Below are 10,611 nucleotides of genomic sequence, written 5' to 3' on the forward strand. Positions count from 1 at the left end.
TACTTTCATTTTGCCGAAACCGCAGCAGAGTGTTTCATGGGAACCGAGGAAGAGGCTGTATATATGTATATAGGTGTCTTTTTATAATAGAGGTCCGCGATCAAACATACCCTTACACAGCTTTCAACGAAATCTCGTGTTTGAATATGTAAATATATTTTGCGCTTGTACAATTTAACTGGGGTTAATGTTGCACCAATGTCTGATAAAGAAACAAGCACCTGTTTGATAAAGGTGACAGCACTCTATCAGACGAACGATGAAAATACTAGCACCTGCACCAAGTGGCGTAGTAAGAAAAGTTGAAATCATGATTGTGCCCTGGTCACGCTGGTCATGTGTGTCGTGGAATGAAAATATCCAACAAATTTCGAAGGTAGACCCTACGACAGGGGCGGGTTCAGCACACTATTGAGAAAAGGGAGGCTGCATGCATACTTCACTTTCACCCCTGGACTACACTGCATTCATATCAGACATGGATTTACTGATGTATATCGGAATTGATCTTACCTCACACATGAATGTCGCTTTCTGATTGGCTAAGCGCTATTCTATTATTTTCAATGAGAGGCGACGTATTATTTTCAATGAACACCGCTGGAATTTCAAACTCTTCTGGTGCTTCGTGGTAGTACTTCTTTGAATCGAATACCATTGAATCACGCATGAAGCACGGAAATTACCGATGTTTTGCAATTGAAAATCGATGGAAGGGAGATAACTCTAACCCTGTTTACATTGCGTCGTCTGCAAAATTGCGATGCGCCTCGCATTCATCAGAAGTGCGTCAAACAGTTCAAAATTAAAATTCAGGTGTTCGGTAAGATAAATACGTTGTTCACTGGTCCCTCTGGGGGCTCGGGGAACATAAGCAAACCTGGAGGGTACATGAGTCCATGGCCCCCTCGTGACCAGTGAACAACTTGTATTATACCACGATGTCTTTTCATTACAAGGAGTATTGTGGGTGACAGTTTGTTTCTCATGCATCGAATAAGACGGACTGAAACGTAGTATCTGGATATATATAATTCTCATTGTATCAAATAAACCCTTTTCAATCAAACGGGGGCCCCAGTGAGATGGGAGATTCAGAACATGAGGTAATCTAGACTCGCGCCAGGGCTTTAGTATTGCGGGTGGATGGGAGAGGGGATGGTGGTGGGGATGTTAGGCTGTAGGTAAATAATGAGGTTCAAGGTGTGTGTTAGTGTGGTATATGTATGCGATAGAGGTATAATCTGTGAAGCTGTTGTTTTGCTGGACTCGCTGTTATACAGATACAGTTATACAGTGCTTATTGTTGAAGGGGCCAGGTGAGGGCTTTATATATATAAATATAAATAAAAATTATAATATATAAATCAGACCTGTATAATCATATATGAAGAAGTTGACGTTCCGATCACTCTTTGTGTCAGCATCCAACCATAATGCTTCTTAACGCGTCTTCCATAGGCAAGGGAGGTAACCGGCTATGCAGACCCGGATCAAACTGGGTGAAATTACAGAACTATACTTTCGCTGGATTAACGGGTGCATTCATAGTCCATCGACGATCGCTAAAAGGAGCCTTTGGTTCAAAACAGAATGGCAGCAGGTTTCTTTCGATTGCAATACTTAACTTGGTCCTTTTCAGCCAAGGGGCGTAAGTTGAGGTATTTCGCTAGGTGAGACCGTTTACTACAACGATGACCTCGATTATACATGAGATCGTCCGGCCGCTGCCATTGGTTGGAAGCAATACCAGGGATCTTAAATGTGGAATCTGATTGGTCAAGCGGGACAGTGGGGTCATACAGAGTAACAGACTGATCAGGTTCTACGACCACGCCAACAGATTCTAGTCTGGTTCAGCATTTTTTCCAGTTAACTCCCTTGCCTCTGGAAGACGAAACAGGTTCTCATGTCGATTACTTCTGTCTTTATATATTATACTAATTAAGTGCATATTTTTCAGTGTTGTCATTTGCTCAAAAAGTGCATATTTTACCATATACCGGGGACATTCAGCCGGTTTGGTATATTTCACTTTGGTATACCTACGTAATACCTACGTTACAGTATAGGTATGTATACCGTTGTCAAGCAATAGTGCGGGGACAGCCGGTTTGGTATATTTCACTTTGGTATACCTACGTAATACCTACGTTACAGTATGGGTATGTATACCGTTGTCAAGCAATAGTGCGGGGATCTTTACCTCCAATTTGCCATGACAGGTGAAATTGTTTTTTCAACTTTGTAACCCATTGAACTATATAAACAAGGCTTCTGTGTACATAAAATACATACAGATAAAGTGAAGGACTGGAATATCTGATACTTGTAGATTCCTAAGTGACCATGATGATGTCAATAAAAGACATAAAACGGTAGAGCTGGTAATGCTTCTGTTGATGTTTTGTCAAGTCTGTAGGGACGGCTGAGTGGGCGCTTAAATATTATCAGTGAACTTAGATTCTTACCATTGAATCCTACCTGGTACCCTCCTACTGCTGAGTAAACAGAAGTACATACGCAATTGGAGATACCCTGTGGGGCATGGTGGGCAGCCCTGGAGAATCTTCAGCATTCTCCTGATTCGTCTGATTTGGGGCTTGTTTGCTGTTCACAGAAGCAGGTCCCCAAACTCTCTCTAATTCCTGAACTATATCAGCATCAAGCGTAGATCTGTGCTCAAGCTCTTGAACACCGGATTGTCTGGTCCATATAATTTCCAGTTGAACATGACTTTCTTTTCCATGAGGGGTGCAATCGTTAGGGCCGGATACGCACACTATATCGCGAACACCTGGTGTCATTATTTCATAGGTATTCATACATATAACAGTGATTCGGAATATGTCCTCGTATCTCGTGGTTTCAGTCACCGGATTGTGTGGTCCAGATTCTGTGCACAGACTGTTAACATACCGGTACCGCGTCGTACACCTGTAATTCTTTTTTCAAATAGATATAATTTTGTATTTACAGTAGTGCATACACATTACAATTCATAATAACAACAGCTGCAATTCTTCTAAATATGGCGTCAACACACATAAACGGAAATGGTCAGAACTGTACAAACGGCTGTGTTTTAAAAGATATCTTACGGACGTGGAAAATATTTTATCGTTACTGTGTACCGACATATCTCCTGGGGCGTGAGGCACGCGCTACTCGCAACACAACACACAGGTGCATATGTATGATACAGCATTTGGATGCGGAGGCATCTTTCTGAAACCATATCTTTCTCATATTCATATGGTCCTCGCTAGAGGAATGCCATCTACAGCAGATCAATATGACAGCCTTGAAAGACGTCATACCTTATGTCAACTGTTTAATTGTAGTTACTCCAAACTGGTCAATGACATGTTGAAACAAGGTGCAGTGAAGTTCAACTGACCATGGATGGTGAGATATATTCATCCATGGGCAAACAACTCTTGTCAAAACCGGGTTCGATCTGCTTTGGGGATCGTCTCAAAAGCCTACTAAGCCTTATCTTGTAAGGCAATAATAAACAGAGTTGCGTAATTCCATGTTCATTATTACACAGCACGTGCAAGTATTTGTGCTAAGGCGAGCTGTGTAGATCAGTACGCCCATTAAATCGTTAAATATTACAATACAATACCGACACGTATTATACCGTCCCTCCTGGCTATATTACCAGTTTAATGTCCAAACACTTGATTTATCTAATCGATGCACTTCTGTTTGTACCTGTATCCTTTTTATGACTCAAGAATGTTACTCACTGAATGCGGGAGGTTTATGCAAATACCACCTTCACACATATTTGCTAAAATGTTTCGATCTTTGTTGAGAAATGTAAATAATATTGAATGCTTGCTTACAACGTCATCCCCTGTATCTACAAACACTTAGCTCTGAGAATGCCACAGGCTGGGCACAACCCGTCATTGTAACAGTTTTCAAAACAGACCCTTTATTCCACGCTAAAAAGGTTACAATACTTTTCAGGTCAACGAACTGTCTATTTTTCTGATATTTTCAAAAATGGTTAGAGTACATGTATTTCTTTCAAATGATATTTCGAGAACATTGAAGACACTATGCTATGTTTTACGACGCTAGAATGAACACATGCTTGTGGATCTGTGCTTTCTACATGCAAATAAATTTAAACCTATTCAAATTATCGTAATTTGCAGCTAAACCTTTTGGGGGAAGATTAAGATTATATCATGAGCATGCATATTGAATAACTCTCACACACAAAGACACCAGGTGTTCGGGGTGAATGTAGTATGTTCTACAAGACACCATGTGTTCGGGGTGAATGTAGAATGTTCTACAAGACTTGTGGTAATGTCGTTTATCTGTTATTTTATTTGTTTGCCTTAGCAGCTACAGATCTGTAGTCTTAAACTTTTAAATTTGGTATAGAAAGACAAATTACCTGTTTGTTACACAAGCAGACTTGCGATGGAAATATTTTGTGACTCTTTGCGCTTTTGTGTGAATGGCAGTGAGTGAGGAAGAAATATAACCAAAACCCGCAATGGCTAATACATCGACTGACATTTGTCCCAAAATAATAAAATCAGGCAAGCATCATGGTAACTGTCAACAAACATCCATGTCATACTGTGACAACAAGGCAGTGGTATATTTGTATTATACATTTATTAATGTATATATTTGTTTGTAAAATCAAAGTATTAGTAATAGCGTGACATTTCTTCTGGGGCAGCGGGTTAACCAAGTGATTAAGGCGTTCGCTCATCACGCCAAAGACCCGGGTTCGATTCCACACATGGGTACAATGTGTGAAACCCATTTCTGATGTCCCCTGTTGTTGATGGGATAGTGCGAAAAGCGGTGCAAAACTCACTCACTGATTTATAATGTCACATTTCGCTCAATGGAACCTGTGGCATTAGAAGAAGAGTTTGGGACCAGACCGAGGCATCCATCCACCTAAGCTAACGATTCAAACAGGACTTCGTGCAGCCTAAAATATTCTTGAAATCTGAAGCTTTCAAGATCATTGCACTTGAAACTCACTCAGTCACTCACTAACTTCCATTGCTTTCATTAAGTGTCCGTTTAGGTTCACACCAGTATGGTTTAATAATTAACAATTAGTTGTCGAGAATAATCTACTATCTAACGTACACAGTGAACAGTGCAAATTGTACGTTACTTATGGTGTGTCGCTACATTATCATCTGATGGAAACAATGATAAGGGAATTGCTATAGTCAGCACCTGATGCAAACATTGATGTGGAAATTGCTATATTCACCAGATAATGTAAACAATTATGTGGAAATTGCTACATTTAGCATCTAATGTAAACAGTGATAGGGGAATCGCTATATTCAGCATTCGATGTACAACTGTATACAGTGATGTGGGTATATTCACTATCTGATGTAAACAATGGCGTGGGAATTGCTACATTTAACATCAGCAGATTCAACGGTTATGTGAAGGTTACTATCTGTAAAAACTGATGTAAAGAGTGCTGTGGGAATGTCTATAGTATATTCCATGTGTTTTGAGTGAAATGTAACCATGAATCTTCAAGACCAAGTACAGTCTAAACCATAATGCCTCCACTAATATCATAGTTCATAATGTCATTGTAACAGTACCATCATCATACGGCCGTTGTACTTACTTATTATTGTCCTTTAAGTATTATACTAGACACTGGTGTAGCGCCGATATCCAGTTCAACTGCTCAAGGGCGCTTTGTTTTCCTCACCCGATCGTTTGATGTCCGTCACAACAGAACATCGAATTTTCAATCTCAACTCCTTGGGGATCATACTTAATGCTTAATTTGTATCCGTTTGTAAGCCTGATGAATTTCCTTATGCAAAAAAATGAAACGTTGTCATTCATCAATTTTGTTGGTTTCAACGCAGACAGATATTTTATATTTACTTGTATATTTGCTATTGACGTTAATATCCAAACAGAATCTCATGAAATAGCCACGTCACTACTAAGACTTACTTCTTCCGAATATTTCGACAGTATGTACGCTTGACAAAGGAATTAGGGATTCCGAATCAGTGCTACCGAAGACAGAAGAAATCGTTGTCCCGTGAATATCACAGGAGACAGAAATAGCTAAACGAACGCATTGAGACAACAATTACCCAGTGTACTAGTCAGTAAAACCAAACTTCGAAGAACTTGCTGAAACCTGAAGTTAACCTCAGGAGTGTTTATCATGTTAAATACGTGTGAAAGCGTTTGTCGAACAAGATGGAGTAGGGGTTTAGTGTGTATATACACGTAGACAAATGCTCCTCGATGGACTTGAAGGGTAAACATGGGAGCTTTATCAAATGTATAGACTCCTTTGAAGGCGTTTCATGAATAAATGCCCCAATGAAAGCTGCCAAAGGCATTTGCGTCACTGGACAAATTTGAGCATGCCATGATACGATGGTAGAACACAGGAATATATCTGTTACGAACCTTTAAGGTATATGGTTGGGGTGAAAAGCGACACAGAAAGGAAGGGCGTCACAGGTGATGATCTATTAAATATCAACCTTTCATCTAACTATTTTAGTGATCATGAGTGTGTATGTTTGTTATGCTGTGTGTATGTTTGTTATGCTGTGTGTGTGTTTGTTCTTGGACGCTGCAAGCAGCAATATCCCAGCTATATGACACCGTTTTGTAATTACTCGAGTTTGGACCAGTTAAACAGGTGACTGACATCATGAGCACCAATCTTTGCAGCTGGGATACGATGACATGTGTCAACCAAGTCAACTGGTCGGACCACCCGATCCTATTAGTCGCCTCTTACAACAAACGTTGGTTTCTGAAGTTTAGTTGTATCCCGAACCTTCTCGGGTTTATACTGAAAAATATTAACTTTTACCTTTAAACTTGCTGACCGTTGATATTTTGTGTCTGTTTTGTAAATGTAATTACTATCCGACGGCATCCGATGTCAGAAGATCGAGGGGTGTCGGCAGTTTCCGATCAACCCGCCTCTTCGGACGAGTATATAGCTGGTGCAGGAGAATTTTTGGATGACATGTCTATACGTTATTGTTATTGATGTCATTCATAAGGGGCGATGATGTATCATGCTAAAGCTGAACATCGGATTTTAATACCTAATAACTATCTATCAAATCAGATCACGTGCTTCAAATCTGAAGACAACTCCAAACAGATTCTCCTAAAAATGCACTGGTTGTCCTGTAAACATGCCATGGTTTCTAATCCATAAATCTACCAGAGCCACATCCTTTTTCAACCCGTGGGGGTGAGGACAGAGACATTCCTTCCAAACAAGGCTGTTTCAACAATGCTGTGGGGGTTAGGCTTGCCGGGAGGTGGGTCGGGGAACGGAGGAGGAGTCGATGTAGGTTGGAGGTATGTAGGAAATATTTGAGAGGTAAAGGTTTTCTCATACTTCATACTTCAAGTAAGTAAGTAAGTAAGTAATGAAGACGATTTCTCTTAGCAAAGGACTATCATCGCCTTGGGGACGGTAGTATTTTCATATGTTCATTTGAGCGAGGTGATAATTCCAATAAAATTGACCAGCTTTACCAGCTATGACTGGGAGTCATCTGTACGTTACTGAGTTTGAAACCAAGACAAACATACATGTTTCTTGTGTGTGGATGACACCCATGGCACACCCATTTGTACAAATGTACATATGATGACATCCTTATTCTACAACTGTAAGGACGGAATGTTTACGTCCCTGTATACAACGACTATCCAATCAGACATTCCTGTTTATACTTATCACGATGCCATACACATTCTGTTGACAATAGCTACAGCTAGTGTGGACATTTAATGACGTGTAGTTCTGTTCTGACACCTGTTACGATCCAGTTGATGTTTTGTAGCAACATCTCAATCACAGAACGTCATTTCATAGCCAAGTCTGTGTTTGTCCCCGTTTCTTCTCAAAGCATGCAGTCAGGATCTGAAAAACAAATGTCACAATAAAAGGATTTCAGAACGCAGAACTGCAGTAGGATGACGGCAAAACTGAGTAGAATGATCAGAATATTGTTGATGCAAATAGTAAAGGCTTCACAGGTGCATTTTGTGCCAAGTCAGGGGGACCTTTTGTATTGTGACAGGTGTTGCTGTCAACACCGATGTGCCTCAGTGCATCTCCAATGTGACTCAACGTTGTACGTGATATAAATATGCAATGCCAAGGTCAAGGTGCTGTTGTTAACTCAGTGAATACCACAGCTACATAACACCACTGAAGAAGCAGCATTAACACCGGGTGTTCAAAGAAAAGGGTCGGTCATTACTGAGGACCTGCCGACAATAATGGGACTGTACCATTATAGCAGACAGGCAGACACACAGAGAGATATTTAGTCAGTATAAGGGCCAAAAAGCTCATAATACAAAATATTTTGCAAAGCTGAAACAAGCGCACATAAAAAGGGTCACAGGTTTATGCTTCGACAATTGCAGCGCTAACTTAATGGGTACATATCAAACAAATACAAACATTTGTGATAATATTTCTATCTTTATGGTTAAGGATATGTATTTAGTTTTGATTGCAGACAGCTGTATCCAAAGGTGGAGCAGTAAACGTATTCCTAGCATCGTCATCACAGGGTTTACAGTGAAAGACGACGTGTGTTTCATCTTCAGTACAGGTAATATTATCTGGCTGACAGTACACACACATCTTCCTACCCGATTATTGTTTACCTATGAGGAATTAAATTGTAATTTCTCTTGCAGCTACGGATATGAGGATGACGTCAAGCTTCTGTAGAACATGTTTTTGCGATTGCGTTTTTTGTTAAGATTAATGATGATGTTGAGCTGACTTTTTGGTTGTCAGGTTTGAATTTTTCTTCTGGTTGTCTTCCACGGACTGATCATCAGCGATCCATTCATATGACTTTCATCACTATTTTGTCTGTTTAATTGTTTTGACAGTTGTTTGTGATTACGTTGGTATGGTCTTGATCCTGCACTGGCATCGTTGTTTGTGTTACTGTTGTGACAATGTTGATTTGGGTATTGATGTTAGAGGTGAGCTAAGTGTTGTCTCTGACGTAGAACCTTGTTTAGTGTCGATATGACGTCATGGCATACAGAATAAACTGGCGTTATAACACAGACATCTATTACTGCATTATTGCCGAATGCATCACCAGTCTGTTTAGAAGACAAAACAGGTTGAAAAAGACGACGATCACCAAAACGTGATGCGTCAAAAAGTGTTTACTGAGATCGGTTTAACAAATCAAAGTAAATATGCGCAATGCACAATGTTAGGATTAATCAATTTCAAGAAATTTCAAGCAGTTTAAAATAGCCGAAATATTCATGGCAGTTGCCCTTGCTCATGGTTAAAAATCATATCTGCAGCAAAACACGTGTTCAGTGTCCAAAAACAACGTGTAGCAAGACAAATGTCATCATACATTACTTTTTCACAATTTCACACTATCACGAAACATATTGTTTCTTTTCAAAATCTTTATACAAAGCATTGACATGTTTCCGATTTTCGGAGAACTATTTCAAAGGTATAAGGTCAAGTTATTTTAAGAAATTTAAGACCGATGTTCAACATACTTGTCTTGTACTACTTCCTGAACCAGGCCTTGATTCTACAACTATAATTAATGCCCACCAAGGCCAACGGAATCTAGGAGAGGAACTCTGAAGGCGTTCCCACACTGACTTCCTTCCCTTGGCCTGTTTAAGACAATCCCAATTAAATCAATCTGTTAATTAATTACAAATCAGGTCATGACCTTGGCACGGCAACTGTAACTAATGGCTACCAAGGTCGTCGGAACCAAACACAGGAACAAGGGGGATTTTCCCCAAATGGCTCACTTGCCTTGGCCTGTTAAAATGATCCCGATTAAATCAATGTGCTAATTAATTACAAATCATCCCAGAAGGTCCCGATTAAGGCTCCTCGTGCTCAAAGGTCCTTCACCGCTGTTTCAAGTCCAGTGTCAACATAAAGCTGTATACAAACGCGTCTTGTTGTTCTAATTAAAGACAACAGATTGTGGACGATTCACACGCAAAGTCTAAATACTTACAACACGGGTTAACAAAACTGTCCACCTAAACTGCCCCGTGCGGTGTCTCATGATGTCGCCGATGTGTATCAGATGCAATGCCAATGTCTTAATTGAAGAAGGAACGTTTTGTTTAGCTAGATGTTTGATGACCGGTGATTGATCAGTAGGGGGAACTGGGTGTAGATGATGGTCCTTGTGTTCCACGTCTGTTGCGTTAGATGAGACTTGACAATATTTGGCTTGTCAGCCTCCGAGAGGCATATGTTGACCAGCGTTCAGTCAGCGTACATTCCAGTCACTTTGGACGTGGACGACTCCGCGTACTTCCACATCGTCAGCAAAGTCTTCGAACACGTGGGTCTCGCAGCACGCCATGTAATTAGACTGATCGATGAAGATCTTAGAAATGTGGAAATATGTGTTCAATCGTTGATACACTGAGACAATAATGAATCACGTCAAATATTCTTACTTTCAGCATCTCCATACAAGCGCGTTTATGACAAATTGTAGTCATAGTTTTCGAGCTGGCGTAAGCGTCAGATACCGAAGTAAGAACACT

This window comes from Haliotis asinina, chromosome 9, assembly GCF_037392515.1.
Source record: "Haliotis asinina isolate JCU_RB_2024 chromosome 9, JCU_Hal_asi_v2, whole genome shotgun sequence".
In the NCBI taxonomy this organism is placed as follows: Eukaryota; Metazoa; Mollusca; class Gastropoda; order Lepetellida; family Haliotidae; genus Haliotis; species Haliotis asinina.